Source organism: Aotus nancymaae, unplaced genomic scaffold (assembly GCF_030222135.1).
Source record: "Aotus nancymaae isolate 86718 unplaced genomic scaffold, 86718_ANA_hifiasm-v0.15.2.pri h1tg000028l, whole genome shotgun sequence".
Taxonomy (NCBI): domain Eukaryota; kingdom Metazoa; phylum Chordata; class Mammalia; order Primates; family Aotidae; genus Aotus; species Aotus nancymaae.
Window position 1 is genome coordinate 6384315 of NW_026988441.1, and position 7182 is coordinate 6391496.

Sequence of the window (7182 nt, forward strand, 5' to 3'; positions counted from 1 at the left end):
TTACAGGCACCAGCCACCATGCCCAGCTAATTTTTGTGTTTTAGTAGAGACGGGGTTTCCCATTTTGGCCAGATTGGTCTTGAACTCCTGACCTCATGATCCGCCCACCTCAGCCTCCCATGGGATTACACATGTGAGCCACCTCGCCAGGCAAGAAATGAACTATTGATACCAATAACAACTTGGGTGGTCCAGGGCATTGGGCTGAGTGTAAAAAAAAATTAGCCAGGTGTTGTGGTGCATATCTGTGGGCTCAGCTGCTTGGGAGGCTGACATGGGAGGATTGCTTGAACCGAGGTGGTAGAGGCTGCAGTGATCAGTGACAGAGAAGGACTCTGTCTCCAAAAAAAAAAGGGGGTGAGTTTACAAACTGAACGATGCCATTTATATACATTCTCAAAGTAACAAAATTATATATAGTGATAGAAAACAGACCAGCTGTGAGCAGTGGGGATTAGAATTTAAGGGAGAATTTTATTATTATTATTATTTTGATATGGAATCTTACTCTGTAACCCCACCTGGAGTGCAGTGGTGCGATCTTGGCTAACTGCAACCTCTGCCTCCCAGGTTCAAGCAATTCTGCCTCAGTCTCCCAAGTAGCTGGGATTACAGGCACCCACCACCACGCCCAGCTAATTATATATTTTAGTAGAGACAAGAGTTCATCATGCTGCCCAGGCTGGTCTTGAATTCCTGACTTTTGGTGATCTGCCTGCCTCGGCCTTCCAAAGTGCTGGGATTACAGGCATGAGCCACCACACCTGGCCTGGAGGATTTAATCAGTAAGGGGTACCCCCAAGGGAGTTTCTTTGTGGCGATGGGATAGTTCTGTTTTCTGATGGTGGTGATAAATACTCGAATCTTCACATTTGATAAAATTCATACAAATAGACACCCAAGGCCAAGCACGGCAGTTTACCCCTGTAATCCCAGCACTTTGGGAGGCCGAGGTGGGCGGATCACAAGGTCAAGAGATCGAGACCATCCTGGCCAACATGGTGAAACCCCATCTCCACTAAAAGTACAAAAATTAGCTGGGTGTGGTGGCAGGCACCAATAGTCCCAGCTACTCGGGAGACTGAGGCAGGAGAATTGCTTGAACCCAGGAGGTGGAGGTTGCAGTAAGCTGAGAGCACACCACTGCACTCCAGCCTGGTGACGGGGTGAGACTGTGTCTCAAAAAAAAAAAAAAAGAAAGAAAAAAAGAAAAGAAAGAAATAGACATCCAAAATTTTCAAAAGTGCGTATGAACCCAAGTAAGTCCTGGTGAAACCTCAGTGAGGCCTGTACCCGATTAAAAAGTATTGTAGTGGTAACAATTCCTACTTGTGACCATGTGCTGTAGTTAGATAAGATACCATCATTGGAGGGAAGGTAGGGAGAGGGCATGTGGGAACATTCTGTAATATTTTTACAACTTCTTGTGACTCTTCAATTATTTCAGAACAAATAGTTACCATTAAACATTGACAGCCTGCCTGAATAGCCTAAACCATCCTGAGCAAAAAGAACAAAGCTGGAGGCATCACAGGCCAGGCGTGGTTGCTTATGTCTGTAAATCCCAGCAGTTTGGGAGGCTGAGGCAAGAGGATCATTTGAGGCCAGGAGTTCAAGATCAGCCTGGGCAATATAGTGAGACCTTGTCTCTATTTAAAGAAAAAAAAACCTGAAGGCATCACACTACCTGACTTCAAAATTCACTATAAAATTATAGTAACTGGCTGGGTGCGGTGGCTCAGGCCTATAATCCTAGCACTTTTTTTTTTTTTTTGAGACGGAATTTCGCTCTTGTTACCCAGGCTGGAGTGCAATGGCATGATCTCGGCTCACCGCAACCTCCGCCTCCTGGGTTCAGGCAATTCTCCTGCCTCAGCCTCCTGAGTAGCCAGGATTACAGGCACGCGCCACCATGCCCAGCTAATTTTTTGTATTTTTAGTAGAGACGGGGTTTCACCTTGTTGACCAGGATGGTCTCGATCTCTTGACCTCGTGATCCACCCGCCTCGGCCTCCCAAAGTGCTGGGATTACAGGCGTGAGCCACCGCGCCCGGCCCAATCCTAGCACTTTTTTTTCATTTTCTTTTTTTTTCTTTTTTTTGATGAGATGGATTCTCACTCTGTAGCCCAGGCTGGAGTGTAGTGGCACAATCTTGGCTCAAAGCAACCTCCACCTCCCGGGTTCAAGGGATTCTCCTGCCTCAGCCTCCCGAGTAGCTGGGATTACAGGCATCGTGCGCCACCACGCCCAGCTAATTTTTGTATTTTTAGTAGAGACGGGGTTTCATCATGTTGGTCAGGCTGGTCTCAAGCTCCTGACCTTGTGACCGCCTGCCTCAGCCTCCCAATGTGCTAGGATTACAGGCATGAGCCACCTCGCCTGGCCAGAAGAAATTCTGGGCTGCAGTGAGCCATGATCATCCCACTGCACTCCAGCCTGGCTGATAGAGGGAGACCCATGTCTAAGAAAGAAAAAGAGAGAGAGAGAAAAGGAGAGTGCTTATGAGGAGACAAGAGGGTCAGAACCAGACAAGGAGACGTGATGCTGGATGAGAGCAACACTGCATCTTGAAAGTTTTTTTTTTTTTTTTTGAGACAGGGTCCCACTCCGTCACCCAGGCTAGAGTGCAGTGGCTCCATCACAGCTCACTGCAGCCTCAACTTCCTGGGCTCAGGTGATCCTCCCGCCTCAGCCTTCTGAGTAGCTTGGACTACAGATGTGAACCTCCACACCTGGCTAATTGTTTGATTTTTTATAGAGATGTGCAGTCTCACCTTGTTGCCTAGGCTGGTCTTGAACTCCTGGGCTTAAGTGATCCACCTGCCTTGGCCTCCCAAAGTGCTGGGATTATGGGCGTGAGCCACCACGCCTGGTCTGCATCTTGAAAGATTTTGATGCAGCTGGGTGCAGTGGTTCAGGCCTGTAATCCCAGCACTTTGGGAAGCCAAGACAGATGGATCACTTTAGGTCAGGAGTTCAAAAACAGCCTGGTCAACGTGGCGAAACCCCGTCTCTACTAAAAATTAGCTGGGCATGGTGGCAGGTGCATGTAATCCCAGCTACTTGGGAGGCTGAGGCAGGAGAATTACTTGAACCCAGGAGGGCGAGGTTGCAGTGAGCTGAGATCTTGCCACTGCACTCCAGCCTGGGCAACAGAGCAAGACTCCATGGCAAGAAGAAAGCGAAAGAAAGAAAAAGAGAGAAGGAGGGAGGGAAGGGAAAGAAAAGAAGGAAAGAAAGAAAGAAAGAATTTGATGGAGGTTTTTTGGGCATAGAAGGAGAGATGGCCTTCTAAGCAGTGGCAAACGTCAAAGGGGACAAAGCTGGATGCATTTAGAAGTAAGGGGAGTAAGAGACTGGAGCTGGGGAGAGTGGGACACACGAGGGGTAAATGCTGAAAGGTCAAGCCAGGGCGTTCACCCTGCAGGCAATGGGGCATGGAGGAGGCCAGGGTTGAGTCATCTTCAAGTGTTAGAAAAACACCTGCGAAATTAAAGGTCACCCAGAAACTATCAACCAAGTGTGCGGTGGGCAGACCACATGCCGAGAAGGTCGCATGACATTTATTCATTAACTCCTGTGTTCACCAGAGCTTTCTGCGTGTACTTTCCGTGCCAAAAAAGAACACCACATGTGGGCTAGGAGCGAGGACTTTGGATTCAGCCTGCCTGGGTTCAAATCCCAGCTCTGCTTTTTACCAGCTGTGGGACCTTGAGCAAGGGCCTCAGCCTCCCCTATTTGCTTCATCTGCAAAATGAGGGTGATGATGGGAACATCCTCACAGGGTTGCTGTGATGATGGAATGAATCGTTATTTATGGCGTATCACGTGCTTGGGATGGCGCACCACATACTAAGTGCTGCAGAAGTGCTTGCTACTGTGTATTAGCTTGTATTAGGTTCCTGTTTGCTGCTGAAACCAATTCCCATCATCCATAATAGTAGCAGTAATGGTAATACTATAAGAATTCTGGGCCCGGTGCGGGGGCTCACGCCTGTAATCCCAACACTGGGAGGCCGAGGCGGGTGGATCACTTCAGGCCAGGAGTTCGAGGCCAACCTGGCCAACATGGTGAAAACCCGTGTCTACAATAAATACAAAAATTAGCTGGGTGTGGTGGCACACACCTGTTGTCCCAGATACTCAGGGTGCTGAGTCATGAGAACTGCTTGAACCCGGGAGGCAGAGGTTGCGGTGAGCTGAGATTGCACTATTGCGCTCCAGCCTGGGCGACAACAGTGAAATTCTGTCAAGAAGAAAGAAAGAGGGGCCGGGCGCGGTGGCTCACGCCTGTAACCCTAGCACTTTGGGGGGCCGAGGTGGGTGGATCACCTGAGGTCAGGAGTTTATGACCAGCCTGGCCAACATGGTGAAACCTCATCTTTAAATGAAAAAAAAAAAAAAAGAAGAAGAAGAAAGAAAGAAAGGAAGGGAGGGAAAGAAGGAAGGAAGGAAGGAAGGCAAGCAGGCAGGTATTTTATTTTTATTTTTTTTTGCACTATTTATTTGAGATCAAGTCTCTCACTCTGTTGCTCCAGGCTGGGCAACAGAGCCCGACTCCGTCGGGCTCACGCCTGTAATCCCAGCACTTTGGGAGGCCGAGGCAGGCGGATCACATTAGGTCAAGAGTTCGAGACCAGCCTGACCAAGAAACCCCATCTTTGCTAAAAAAATAGAAAATTAGCCCGTAATCCCAACTACTAGGGAGGCTGAGGTAGGAGAATCGCTTGAACCTGGGAGGCGGAGGTTGTGGTGAGCTGAGATCATGCCAGCCACTGCACTCCAGCCTGGGCAACAAGAGCAAAACTCCATGTTAAAAAAAAAAAAAATAGAAATGGGGTTTTACCATGTTGGCCAGGCTGGTCTTGAACTCCTGACCTCAAGTGATCCACCTGCTATGGCCTCCCAAATTGCTGGGTTACAGGTGTGAGCCATTGTGCCACAAGAGCAGCAAGAGTGAGACTCTGTCTCAAAAAAGAGATGGGGTCTCGCTGTGTTGCTCAGGCTGGTCTCAAACTCTTGGGCTGTTTTCCTGCCTTGACCTCTGAAAATGCTGGCATCACAGGCATAAGCCACTGTGCCCAGCCTGCCGTGTGACTTCTGACTAACCCCGAATCTGGGAATGCCTCCCAAATATCTAGTGGATGTGTTACTCTTTATGTAGAAACACATATTTGCCAGCCTCTCCTCCAGAACAACCCTTGATGTTACATCCGTCACAAGATGTCACAAGATGTATTGCCCACAGCCACCTACAGCCAGTGGGAAGGGAGGGAACATGAGGGAGGGCTGAAAGGAGAGGGGGCTTTGGGAACAGATTTTTCTCCCACTTAAAATGCTCAGAACAGGATATGTCCTCTTCCTTCGCTGGTTGTTGGTGATGTCTGGAGCAGCTGCAGCTACGCTGGGACCATGAGTCCAGCTGCCAAACCTATCATTGGCACAGCTAGGGGATGTCAGAACCTGGCTCTCTGAAGTCAGCCTGCCTTGAGATTGCTTGGTTTTTGTCATAAGTCACTTTTATTTACTCTTTTATCTTTTTCTTAGAAACAGGGTCTCACTCTGTCACCAGCCTGGAGTTCAGCAAGGTGACTGATCATGGCTCACTGCAGCCTCAAACTCCCGGGCTGAAGGGATTCTCCCCACCTCAGCCTCCCAAGTAGCTGGGACTACAGGCACGCACCACCCTGTCCAGCTAATTTTTTTTCTTTTTTTAAGAGACGGGGTCTCGCTATGTTGCCCAAGCTGGTCTCAAACTCCTAGGCTCAAGTGATCCTCTTCCCTCTGCCTTCTAAAGTGCTGGGATTACAGATGGAGCCACCATACCTAGCAAATTCTTTTTTCTTTGATACAGAGTCTTGTTCTGTCACCCAAGCTAGAGTGCAGTGGCACAATCTTGGCTCACTGCAACCTCTGCCTCCCAGGCGATTTTTATGTCTCAGCCTCCGGAGTAGCTAGGATTACAAGGGTCCGCCACCACGCCCAGCTAATCTTTTTTGGTAAGAGATAGGGTTTCACCATGTTGACCAGGCTAGTCTTGAACTCCTGGCCTCAAGTGATCTACCCATCTTGGTCTTTCAAAGTGTTGTGATTACAGGCGTGAGCCACAGGAACCCAGCCAAATTCATCTTTTAAAAATTGCTTAATCTGACCGGGCTCAGAGGCTTACATCTGTAATCCCAGCACTTTGGGAGGCTCAGGCGGGCAAATCATGAGGTCAGGAGCTCAAGACCAGCTTGACTAATATGGTGAAACCCCATCTGTATTAAAAAAAATACAAAAATTGTGGGCCGGGCGTGGTGGCTCACGCCTGTAATCCCAGCACTTTGGGAGGCCGAGGCGGGTGGATCACGAGGTCAAGAGATCAAGACCATCCTGGTCAACATGGTGAAACCCCATCTCTACTAAAACTACAAAAAATTAGCTGGGCATGGTGGCGCATGCCTGTAATCCCAGCTATTCAGGAGGCTGAGGCAGAATTGCCTGAACCCAGAAGGCGGAGGTTGCGGTGAGCCGAGATCGTGCCATTGCACTCCAGCCTGGGTAATAAGAGCGAAACTCCGTCTCAAAAAAAAAAAAAAAATACAGAAATTGCCAGGCATAGTGGTTCATGCCTGTAATCCCAGCACTTTAGGAGGCCAAGGCAGGCGGATCACGAAGTCAGGAATTCGAGACCAGCCTGGCCAGCATGGTGAAACCCTGTCTCTACTAGAAATACAAAAAATTAGCTGGGCATGGTGGAGTGTGCTTGTAATCCCAACTACTCAGGAGGCTGAGTCAGGAGAATCATTTGAATCCAGGAGGCAGAGGTTGCAGTGAGCTGAGATTGCGCCACTGCACTCCAACCTGGGCAATAGAGCAAGACTGTCTCAAAAACAAAATGAACACACCAAAAAAACACCAAAAATTAGCTAGGCATGGTAGCAAACACCTGTAGTCCCAGCTATTTGGGAGGCTGAGACAGGAGAATCGCTTGAGCTGGAAAGGTGGAGGTTGCAGTGAGCCAAGATCGCACCATTGCACTCCAGCCTGGTGACAGATCAAGACTCCGTCTCAAAAAAAAAAGCAAGCTTAATCCCAGGTTTAGGTTTTCTGTCCCTGTGGCTGCTGAAGGGGCCCCAGGTGAAGGCTGCAGCCACATCGGGGCAGACAGAAAGATGCCAGGACTAGGCCTCACAGAA